The following is a 12,932-nucleotide window of genomic DNA, read 5'->3' on the forward strand; positions in this document are numbered from 1 at the left end:
AATTGATATTCCTCAATTTTGAGTAAGTCACATCTAACCAAAAAAGTACCTTACATTTTTACCTATGTCATGATTCTGCTACGTACCATATACCATTTGAGCAGTTTACAAATATCTCAAACCTTTGCAAAAAAAAAAATATATCTATAGGGTAAGAGTTACCTTATTTCACACATAAGACTGCTGGGGTAATACACTCAGGCTGCAAACTTATCTAGCAGTGGAGATGAGATTAGATCTAAATATGTATTATATCATATCCTGAGTGATTGTTTCAAGATAGTAGACATTGATATCATATTACCTCTCATTTTGTTTGAAGATTTATTATCATGATCAGTATAGTAAGACCTCTTTTAATTTCTTTGAAATTAAATAATTTAACTTTTTTGAAAATCATGTTTTTTTAAATTTCTTTTATTTCGTGGTATTTATTATTCATTAATTTTCTTATTCATTAATTTTTTCTAAGTGTTTATTTATATTACAGTTAGTTAACTTACAGTACAATATTATTTTCAGGTATAAATTTAGTGATTACATACAATACCCGGTTCTCATCACAAGTGCCCTTCTTAATACCCATCATCCATTTTACCCATCCCCCACCCACCACCCAACAATCCTCATTTTGTTCTCTATAGATCAGAGTCTATTTTATGGTTTGCCTCTCTCTCTTCCTCCTCCCATGTCATTTGTTTTGTTTCTTAAATTCCAAATACAAGTGAAATCATATTGTATTTGTCCTTCTCTGACAGACTTAATAAATTTAGCATTATACTCTTTAGCTCCATCCACATCATTGCAAATGACAAGATTTCATTCTTTGTGATGGCTGAGAAATATTCCATTGTCCATGGTGTGTGTGTGTGTGTGTGTGTGTGTGTACCATCTCCTCTTTATCCATTCATCAATGGATCAATTTGGGCTCCTTCCCTAATTTGGCTATTGTTGATAATTCCGCTATAAACATTGAGGTGTACTATCCCTTCATAATAGTATTTTTATATCCTTTGAGTAAATAACTAGTTATGCAATTGCTAGGTTGCAAGGTAGTTCTATTTTTAATTTTTTGAGGAACCTCCATACCGTTTTCCAGAGTGGCTGCACCAGTTTACATTTCCACCAACAGTGCCAGAGGGTTCCCCTTTCTCTGCATCCTCACCAACATCTATTGTTTCCTGTGTCATTAATTTTAACCGTTCTGACAGGTGGAAGGTGATAGCTCACTGTAGTTTTCCTTTGCATTTCCCTGATGAGGAGTGATGTTAGGGACCTTTTCATGTGTCTTTTAGCTATCTGTATATCATCTCTGGAAAATGTTTATTCATGTCTTCTGCCCATTTTTTAACTGGATTGTTTGTTTTTGGATGTTAAGTTTTTTACAGATTTTGGATACTAACCCTTTTTCAGATATATCATTTGCAAATATCTTCTCCCATTGTGAAGGTTGCCTTTTAGTTTTATTGTTTTCTTCACTGTGCAGAAGCTTTTTATCTTGATAAAGTCCCAATAGTTCACTTTCGTTTTTGTTTCCCTTGCCTCCAGAGATATGTCTAGTAAGACGTTGCTACAGTTGATATCAAAGAGGTTGCTGACTGTGTTTTCCTCTAAGATTTTAAGAGTCTCACATTTAGGTCCTTCATTCATTTTGAATTTGTGTGTGTGTATGTGTATAATGTAAGAAAGTGGTCAAGATGCATTCTTTTGCACATTGCTGTGCAGTTTTCCCAACACTATTTGTTGAAGAGATTGTTTCCCCCCCATTGGATAGTCTTTCCTGTTTTGTCAAAGATTAATTGACTATATATTAATTTCTAGACTTTCTATTCTGTTCCATTAACCTATGTGGCTGCTTTTGTTTTGTTTTGTTTTTTCGTTTTTGTTTGTTTGTTTGTTTTTTATGTCAGTACCATACTACAGCTTTGCAATATGACCTGAAGTCTGCAATTGTTGCTTTGACTATTCAGGATTTTGTTGTTATTGTTCCTTCCAAATTTTAAGATTGTTTGTTCTAGTTTTGTGAAAAATGCTGGCTGTATTTTCATAAGGATTGCATTGTATGTATAGACTCTTTTGGATAGTATAGACATTTTAACAATTTTCTTTCTTCCAATCCATGAAGAGGTTTTTCCATTTCTTTGTTTCATCTTCTATTTCTTTCATAACCATTTTTATGGTTTTCAGAATACAGCTCTTTTACCGTTTTGGTCAGGTTTATTCCCGATATTTTATGTTTTTTGGTGTAATTATAAATGGGATTGATTTCTTGATTTCTCTTTCTGCTGCTTTATTATTGGTGTATAGAAATGCAACAGATTTCTATACACTGATTTTGTATACTGTGACTACTGAATGCATGTATTAGTTTTAGCAATATTTTGTTGTAGTCTTTTAGGTTTTCTTACAGCATGTCATCTCAAATAGTGAAAGTTTGACTTCTTCCTTATTGATTTGGATGCATTTAATTTATTTTTGTTGTCCGATTACTGAGGCTAGGACTTCCAGTACTATATTAAATAACAGTTGTGAGAATGGACATCTCAGTCTTGTTCTTGACCATACAGGGAAAGCTGTCAGTTTTTCCCCAATGAGGATGATATTAGCTGTGGGGTTTTCATAAATGGGCTTTATTGAGGTATGTTCCCTCAAGCCCTGTTTTGTGGATGATTTTTGTCATGAATGGATGTTGTTCTTTGTTAAATGCTTTATCTCTATATATCAAGAGGATCTTATCCTTTCTTTTATTAACATGGTTTATCCTGTTAATTGATTTGTGAATATTGAACCATCCTCACAGCCCAGGAATAAATCCCACTTCATCGTGGTGAATGATTCCTTTAATGTACTGTTGGATTCAAGTTGCTTATTTTGTTGAGAATTTTTTCATCCATGCTCATCAGGGATATTGGCCTGTAGTTCTCCTTTTTAGTGGAGTCTTTGTCTGGTTTTGGTATTAAGGTAATACTGGTCTTATAGAATGAATTTGGAAATTTTCTTTCCATTTCTATTTTTTTTAAAATAGTTTGAGAAGAATAAGTATTAACTTCTTATGTTTGATAGAACTCACCTACGAAGCCATCTGGCCCTGGCTTTGTTTTTTGGGAGATTTTTGATTACTGTTTGAATTTCTTGCTCGTTATCAGTCTCTTCAAGTTTTATACTTCTTCCTGTTTCAGTTTTGGTAGTTTATGTTGCTAAGAATCTGTCTATTTCTTCCAAGTTGTCCAATTTGTTGGTATATAGCTTTTCATAATATTCGGTTATAATTGTTTGTATTTATATGGCATTAGTTGCTATTTCTTCTCTTTCATTTGTGATTTTATTTACTTACGTCTTTTTATTTTTTCTCTTTTCTTTTTGATAAGACTGGTTAGGGGTTTTATCAATTTTATTAATTTTTTCAAAGGACCAGCTCCTGTTTTCATTGATCTGTTGTACTTTTTTTTAGTTTCTATATGCTTTATTTTTGCTCTAATCCTTATTGTTTCTATTGTTCTGCTGACTTTAGGCTTTGTTTATTGTACTTTTTCTAGCTTATTTGAATTATTACTATGATATATATATATATATACACACACACACACATATATGTATACATATATGTATATATAGAGAAAAAAATCATAAAAAGGAAATATATAGCTATACTGGCTTACCTTAGGCTTTGTTTATTGTTCTTTTTCTAGCTTATTTGAATTATTACTATTATTATATATATACACTTATATATGTATATATTATATACATATGTATTTGTATAGATATATGTATATATAGAGAAAAAATAGTCAAAAAAGGAAATAAAATAGTTATAAAAAAGAAATATATAGCTATACTGGCTTACCTCAGAGAGCAAAAAATATATATATATATACACACACACATACACACACAGCTATATATGTACATATTATATTATATTATATTATATTATATTATATTATATATACACACATATATAGCTATACTGGCTTACTTCAAAGAGCAAATATATATATATATACAAAATATATATATATATACATATATATATATATATTTTTGCTCTTTGAAGTAAGCCAGTATAGCTATATATTTCCTTTTTATGACTATTTTTTGCTGTATCCCAAAGGTTTAAGACCATCACGTTTTCATTTTCATGTTTTTTTTTATTATTTTTATTTCTTCTTTGACTTACTGGTTAATCTATTCATTCTTTAGTAAGATGTTCTTTAATCTCCATGTATTTGTGTTCCATTCAATTCCTTTTTCTTGTAGATGACTTCAAATTTCATAGCATTGTACTAAAAAAAATATGTCTAATATTATCTCAATCTTTTTGTACTTGTTGAGATATGACCTGTGACCTAGTATGTGATCTATTCTAGAGAACATCCCATATATCCCTGAAAAGAATGTGTATTTTGCTGGTTTAGGATGAAATGTTCTGAATGTATCTGTTAAGTCCATCTAGTCCAGTTTATCATTCAAAGCCATTGTTTCTTTGCTGATTATCTGATAAGATCATCTATCCATTAATGTAAGTGGGCTATTAAAGTCTACTACTACTATTGTATTATCAATGAATTCTTTTAAATTTGTTATTAATTGTTTTATATATTTGTGTGCTCCCATGTTGGGGACATATTTACAGTTATTAGATCTTCTTGTTGGAGAGACCTCTTTATTATGATATAGTGTCCTTCTTGATCTCTTGTTAACGTCTTTCATTTAAAATCTACTATGTCTGATAAAAGTATGGCTACTCTGGCTTTCTTGACATCCCTCTGCATGATAAATGGTTCACCATCCCCTCACTTTCAGTTTGCAGGTTTCTTTAGGTTTAAAATGAGTCTCTTGTAGGCAGCATGTAGATGGGTCTTGTTTTGTTGTTGTTGTTGTTGTTTTGTTTTTGTTTTGTTCTGTTTTTATCCTTACAGCCTATGTCTTTTGAATGGAGTGTTCAGTACATTTACCTTCAGAGTAATGACTAATATGTATCTATTTAGTGTCATCTTATTACTTGTTTGGTCATTATTTCTGGAGATTTTCTCTTTTCTTTCTTATCTTTATCACTTTTGGTCTCTTCTTTCTACTCAAAGAATCCCATTTAATATTTCTTGCAAGGCTGAGTTAGAGGTCATGAACTCCTTTAGAGTTTTGTTTGTCTGGGAAACTCTTTATCTCTCCTATTCTGAATGATAGACTTGCTGGATAACGTATTCTTGGCTACAGATTTTTCCCATTCAGCACATTCAATATATCATGCCACTCTCTTCTGATTTACCAAATTTCTTTTGAGAGATCTGCAGCTAGCTTTATAGATCTTCCCTATAAAGGAACCCCTTTTGCTTTGCTGTTGTTAGGATTTTTTTCCTTATTGCTGTATTTTGCAAATTTAATTACAATATATCTTCATGTTAGCCTGCTATTGTTGATTTTGATAGAAGTTCTCTGTGCCTCCTGGATTTGGATGTCTGTTTCCATCCCCAGATTAGGGAAGTTTTCAGTTATGATTTCCTTAAATGAATTTCCTGCCCTTTTTTCTCTCTCTTCTTCTTGCAACTTCTATGGTATGAATGCTATTACATTTGATGGAGTCACTGAGGTCCCTAACTCTAATCTCTTATACCATAACTCTTCTTTCTCTCTTTTGTTCAGCTTCATTATTTCCCAAATTTTATCTTTTGTATCACTTATTCATTCCTCTGCTCCTTCCATCCTTATGTCCATTACAGTCTATTTTGCAGCTCAGTTATTACATTTTTCATTTCTGATTATTTTTTAACTCTTTTATTTATTCAATAAGACTCTTCCTGAAAACTTCCATTCTTTTCTCAAGCCTACAAGAACTGTCCCTACTAAATTCATCTATACTGGCATTTTGTCTAAGTCTCTGTTTCTTCTCAGTGTCAGCAAAGCCAGTTATGTTTCCTGCTCCTGAGATTAACGATTTTATGAAAAAGAGGCCATATAGTGTCTAGGGTCTGGTGCTTCAGAGAGTGTCTCTAGTATGAGCTGTGACTACTCTGCTCTTGTGTTTTGGCTGCTCTATCCTTCAGGCTGGTCATCTGCGGAGGCTCTCCTTGCCTGCAGTGGGCCATGATTGGTGCTTGGCAAGAGTGTGATGAGTTTACAGTTAGACCTCATCTACTTGTTAAATGAGACCTAATGCTAAACACTAAAACTTCTAGTTTTGTTGGGATATGTGGTATGAGTGGGGGTTTCTTTGGTCTTCTGGGGAGGGGCCTGCTTTGCTGGGACTGAGGCACACTTGTCCAAGAAGTTCAGTTCCAGCAGAGAGCTGGGTGGGGGGGCAGGACTTGGTGTAAGCTTAGATAGCCATATGTTCCTCAGATCATGCCATCTGTCCCAGGGGTGCTTGCCTGCCTTCTCTCCAGGAGTAGGACAGTGCCTTCAGGGATCTTCCCCAGCCAAGCCTGCCAATCTTTACAACTCTAGTCTTCAAGCCCCACTGGTTGCAAAATCTCACATTTTCCCCAGAGAATGGGTTTGGGGAAGTGCTCTCCCCTTCCATAGCACCCATGATCCATTTCTCCCCCAAACCATGTGTCCACACCTCCTACTTCCTTCAGTGTGGCCTCTTCTATTCTTCTAGTTGTGGAGTTTGATTTGTTAGTCCTCAGATAGATTTCTGGATATTCAGAATGATTTGACAGTTATCTATTTGTGTTGAAGGGTCAAGACAAGCTTAGGGTCCTTCTACTATGTTGCCATCTTAGGTCCTACCTAAGTGGTTTATTTAATTTTAAAATATGCGCAAATATCATAAACTAGTCCTATCTACATACATATTTTGATTTTTTTTCTCTGTTTTGAATTTCCTTGTTCTGATTCTGGCCTGACAAACACAAGGATAAATACAGTATTGCCTTTTAATTTTCATATGCATTCCCTATTATTTTACAACATCTACCTATACATTTTTATAAGTATTATCAATTATGATGAGTATAGATTTGGTAAAAAGAAATTGCACATTTATTTAAAGATTAGTAAAAAAGATGAGCTGTATAAAATTCAGTAAACCAGTTATATTACCAAGCAGAATTAGGAATTTTCTGTCTCTTGAACTATTCCCCCTGGCTGGTTTGACATTATTAAATACTACCTCAATCCTGAAAAGATGTGCAGCATTTAAATATTATAACAGATGAGAACATATTTGGGAAATTAAGTTTGCATTAATAATTTCTTCCATTTTTAAATATTTAGGTTTTTATGTTATCTGATTTCTCCTGCTTCTCAATAGATTTCCTTTAATTTAGAAAAATCTTTGATCTGGCAATGATTCTTTAAAATTAAAAACTTCTTTATTAGTGTAATTATACCATGTGGACATGACTTTTGCTATTTCTATTTCCTATATATAATCTCATTTGGAAGAATCTATTTAATATGCCTAAAGATAAAAAACTATAAAAATCCAGTTGGAAATATGATCACACTATTCATAATTTTCTGCTCCTAAGTTATTTATAATGTCTTTGAAAATACATTAAAAATCTAACATATGAAAGCATTTTTAATCAATTTAAAACATCATTTTTATCTAGAGGTACAAATCCTAGTTATCTAAAATAGCTATTTTTCTTCAATAGTAATTCTTCTTCAATAGTAATTCTTCTTCCTTTTTTTTTTTTTTAAACAGAAGATATCAGAAACTGAAGTTGTTTCTAATGTCATAAGAGTCTTTGGAGATTTATCTTAGATACTTGTACTTTAGATGACAACTATGATGTCCAGTGTACTTTAAAGTTTAAATATGGATTGTTTTCCCTGATGATTGACATGTATTTCCTGGACATTATCTAGGAAAAGTATGGAATATTAGTCTTTGTCATTTGGCACAGAACAAACTTAGTCCAGTTGTTGTGTGGTTTTTGTTTTGTTTGGTTTTGGTTTTTTTGAGGGAATCATATAGAAATTTTCCTATCCAGAACATTTCAAAAATGATATTAAGATTCATTGATATTAAGATCTCATTTTTTTAAAGATAGCATTTACTTATTTGTCAGAGAGAAAGCACAAGCAAGGGGAGCAGCAGGCAAAGGGAGAAGCAGGCTCCCTGCTGAACAAGGAGCCTGATCTGGGACTCGATCCCAGGACCCTGGGATAATGATCTGAGCTAAAGGCAAATGCTTAACTAACTGAGCCATCCAAGTATCCTAAGATCTCATTCTATAATAAAAATTTTTATTGAACAAATATCATTGATGTTTACTCTACCAGAAATGATGGTATATAGAGATAAAATGAGGAAGACAAACACTTATGAGCACTGCTGCATTTGAGTTTATGATATACCAAGGGAAACAATTATTAGTCAATTAACAAAACATGTATCAAATAACTTAAGTGTTCTGAAATGATTAAATAAACTTTTAAAATGTCAATATAACTGGGGAGATTGTTTAAAGTATAGATTGACTAAATGATAAAAATATTTATATTTTCTAATCTTCAGAGTAAGCTTATATGATTTTGTCAACCTCATGCTTCTTGGAAGTTCTTTACCTATATAATAGAGAGCCAAGTAATTTGTGTCATGAAACCACCTCGACTTATTTTGGGGGTTTGTATGTGTGTATGTATGTGCACATGTGTTTTACACATGTATTTATGCATGCAATTTTGTGATGGAAATAGTTATTTATTAATTATTTTAATTTTATAATTTCAGAAGATGAAATTTCTAAACAATATATTGTTTTGTTTTGCCAGTAGTGATATTCATAAGAAATGTGCTTTAAAGTTTCACCTAATGAAAACAAAAGAAGCCTTGAATTTTCTTACTGAATGTTCAACTTTTGAGTGGTTAGCAGTTTCTATAAGCACTGTAGTGCTTCATATCAATTAGCAAGAGAATTGTCAAGAAGGAAATTAGCTTAGGTAACTGTCTTGGAAAAGATTTAAAGCAATTGTTTCGCCTCTCCTATTTGGTCATTTTACAAAAGTGTATAAATTTAGAATGTAACAGTGAAAGACATCTGTTTCCACAATTCCACAACTATCCTTGCTGAATTCATGTTGTCAACAGTGCTTTTATTCAGAAACATGTTTATTTTGTAGTGCTGTTAACAATACAAACGAATATAGATTGTATCAGTTCTCTATGACTGCTGAAGCAAATTATCTCAAATGTAATAGCTTAAAACAATACAAATTTATTATCTTACAGTTTTGGAAGTAGAAATCTGAAGTGGGTCTTGCTGGGCTAAAATTGCTGCATTCCCTCTAGAGGTTTAAAAGAGACTCCAATTCCTGTACACCCTCTTTCCCTGGCTCATGGCCGTCTTTCTCCATCCTACCACTTTCCTCCCACCAGCAGTAGTGAGTCAAGTTGCTGTCACGGCATATCGCTCAGATTCTGACTGCCATCTACCGCACTTTTCCACTTTTAAAGACCCTAGTGATTATATTGGTTCCACTAGTTTACCTCAGGATAATATCCCTACTTTAAGCTCGGTTAACAAGCAAACTTATTTCCATCAACAACTTTACTATTTCTTTGCCATGTAACCTAGAATTTTCTCAGGCTCTGGGGATTAGGAGGTAGACATCTTTTAGGACATTTACTGTTCCTACCAAACAAAGTAACTGTGAAATCCAAAATAAATAACTCATATTAATTCAGTGTATAGGTCAATAATCTACTTTTGGTCTAATTATTTGTGACTAGTTACATGACAGATGATAAAACAAGGTATTTTTTTGATAACCTACTTAAGTGTATTCCACATGGTGAAAGAAATTAAGAGACTTCTGATTTTGTAAGATTTGTGACCCAATGAACAAAACCATTTGCAAAATGCACACATGAACTAAAATCCGTAGCAGAGATATAAAGCATTTTATTTTATTTTTTTAAATATTTTAACATTCTTTGATCCCATTTATTTAGTACATAAAGAAATGGGAAATGGACAAGCAACAGAAAGTAATACTATCTCATATTATATATAAGGAAACAGAAACTCACAGAGTTTAAAAAACTGGCAATGTTATAAAAAGGTAAGATTTAATCTCCCAGACCTTTCACAAAATTCATTCTGTTAAAAGCTGGGTCTGGTAAATACCTGGCTGGCCTTACTCTCAGTTTAATCTCTTAGAAGCTAGAAAGAATGATGAAAGGAATTTCCATTCTCTACTTAATTCCAACCAATAAGAAGTAACTGACTGGCAGGGAGTTGAAATGACAGAAAATCTGGAAGAGATTCAAATTGAACTCAGAATTTGTTATTGTCAAGGTCGGTCATTTGAGTCTCGTACAATACACACCCTTCAAAAAATGTGTTGTGGTTTTTATATTATAAGATCTAGGTAATAATACAAATAGTTATAGAGTTTTAACATTTATAGGGCAATATAGGTTCATTTACAGGAAAATATCAATAATAATGAATTGTTTTCAGAAATAGAATTTTATGGATACAGCCACAAATAATCCTGAGAAAGAAAACAATAAGGATAACTGAAGAGTCGAAACACTGAAATGAAATAACGTGCCTTTTAAGGAAAATAGAAAGCATAATAATCAGTTTATAAGAAATTCGCATGAACTTGTAAAAACAGTTTTTAAAGCAAAATTAGTATAAAAGGATCCTTGTGAAAAAGTATTTAATGACCTTACAATGATCTTTTAAATTATATTTACTAAAGACAAAGCCCAGTTTATTTACTTTATTCACTTCACTTATTACTTACAAATGAGCAAAAATTACTGAGGTTTTCAGCTTTTTCTGGACAGGTGGATGACCACTCACATGATAAAGGTAGACTCTACATTGGTAAAAGTGATATGAAGCCTAAGATAGTAAAGGGTTTAAGAAACCATATTTTTAGAGAGCACTTAGTTGCTCTATAAAAATGCAAATCTCTTGGCCTGGATGACATTCATTCAAGAATGCTGGAAAGAAATTGAAGATGAAATCTCTGAATAGCTGTCAGTTTTCTTGGAAATGTTAAGAAGATACAGAGAAGGGCTGAGAGGATAGAATTATGTCACAACTTTCATAACAGAAATAAGGAGACTTTTCCTATATCATAGAATGTGATGTAGGTTAAGGTAATATGATATTTGATTTATTATTTAAATTTATTTTTTAAATTTGATTTTACCATTTATAAAACTATACTTTTTTAAAAAACACAAAGCTTCACATTAGTAAAAGAAAATAAAGGTAACTACATACTCTTTATAAGTGATCCACTCAAAACAGAATAACACAATGGGTAGAGAAAAGAGATGGTAAAAAATATACCATGACACAACTGGTGTACAATTACCATTATTTAGAACACAATTCAGGAAGCATTATAGAGGAAAAAGGTGGTATTAAAAGTCAAATTCGGGCACCTGGGTGGCTCAGTAGGTTAAAGCCTCTGCATCTGACTCAAGTCATGATCTCAGGGTCCTGGGATTGATCCTCGCATGGGTTCTCTGCTTAGCAAGGAGCTTGCTTCCCCCTCTCTCTCTGCCTGCCTCTCTGCCTACTTGTGATCTATCTCTCTGTCAAATAAATGAACAAAATCTTAAAAAAAAAAAAAGAATTTAAGACTTAAAAAAAAGTCAAATTCAACTACATTAGTCTTTAATTTTTCATTCTATGTGTTCTTATATTGTTGAATTGTGACACTGAACATGTATTCTTATTTAAAGAGATATTTAAAATAAAATTTAAAAAACCCAGAAATTATCATATTAAAACACTTCGTAAAACTACAGTGATTAAACCTTTATTATACTGGCACTACAAGAGACAAACAAATATTACAAATTTGCAAGAAAATACAGCATTCCATTCCATTTTAATGTATCATAAGAAAGTCATTTGGAATCCATAGAGATATTGTGGTTATTCAAAAAGTAATGCTAGAGATACTGGTTCTGTATGTGTTAAAAAAAAAAAAATCGGCTACATTTCAAATACCATGCCAAAATCGGATGCTAAACTTGTTAAGGTGTTAATGTAAAATGGATAAACAAATAGTATTAATTGCAAAGAAATACACGTGAACATTTTTATAAAGCTGGAATAGGAAAGGTTTTCTAAAATGATAATAAAAGTAGAAGCAGGATCTGTATTTATAAAATGTATTGTCTTCCATCAACATTTATTGGAAATCTAATATGTTAAAATCAAGAATTCCTCAATGATTTTTTTTCAATTCTTCTTTAATTTCCCGGTTGACCCAAGAATTCCTCAAGATGTAATGACTACCAGAATGGACATAAGCCTTGACTTATTACCTACAGTTGGTTTCCTGGAGCTGAGGAATGTGGGACATGCAAGAATCAGAGATAGTAAAGGAAAAATATTTTGAAACTTGCTGGGACTAACATGCCTTAACCTATAATATTGGAGTCTATTGTTTGTGTGTAAGGTGACTTTATTTTCAAACATATTAGTAATACGTCATTTATGTATATGTAGACCTCCACAGTTGCTACATTTATCTATAGTACAGACATATTGTTTCTTAAGAATAAAGTAAAAAATTATATAAGAAATCTAAAAAGCTGAATGCCTAGGAATCAGCACATACCAGGAATTCAAAAAAAAGTAGGCATAACTGACCACTTTTAATATTCTAAGCATTACTAATTTTTCACTATAAAAGAGATAGCTTATTGATTACTTATAATTCAGTGTTCAGAGATGAATAGTTAATACTTGTAATAAATCTATTTTTACATGTAGCCAGATATTTACTTTAAAACATTAGATTCGCAAACTGCCTTTTCATTTAGTATTTATGCAATAGTTTATTCCCTTAATTTATTAACTTCCAAAGTTAGCAAGACACACGATTTGTGTATATCATAAGAATGAAAATAACACAACAAAGCTTAAAATTTAACAGAGCTCTCTCTCACCTCTCCTAATACTATTCCAGATTCCCTCTTCCTAAGGACAAGCACTTCT

This window comes from Mustela putorius, unplaced genomic scaffold, assembly GCF_011764305.1.
Source record: "Mustela putorius furo isolate JIRA1106 unplaced genomic scaffold, ASM1176430v1.1 tig00003867_pilon_pilon_pilon, whole genome shotgun sequence".
Classification (NCBI taxonomy): Eukaryota; Metazoa; Chordata; class Mammalia; order Carnivora; family Mustelidae; genus Mustela; species Mustela putorius.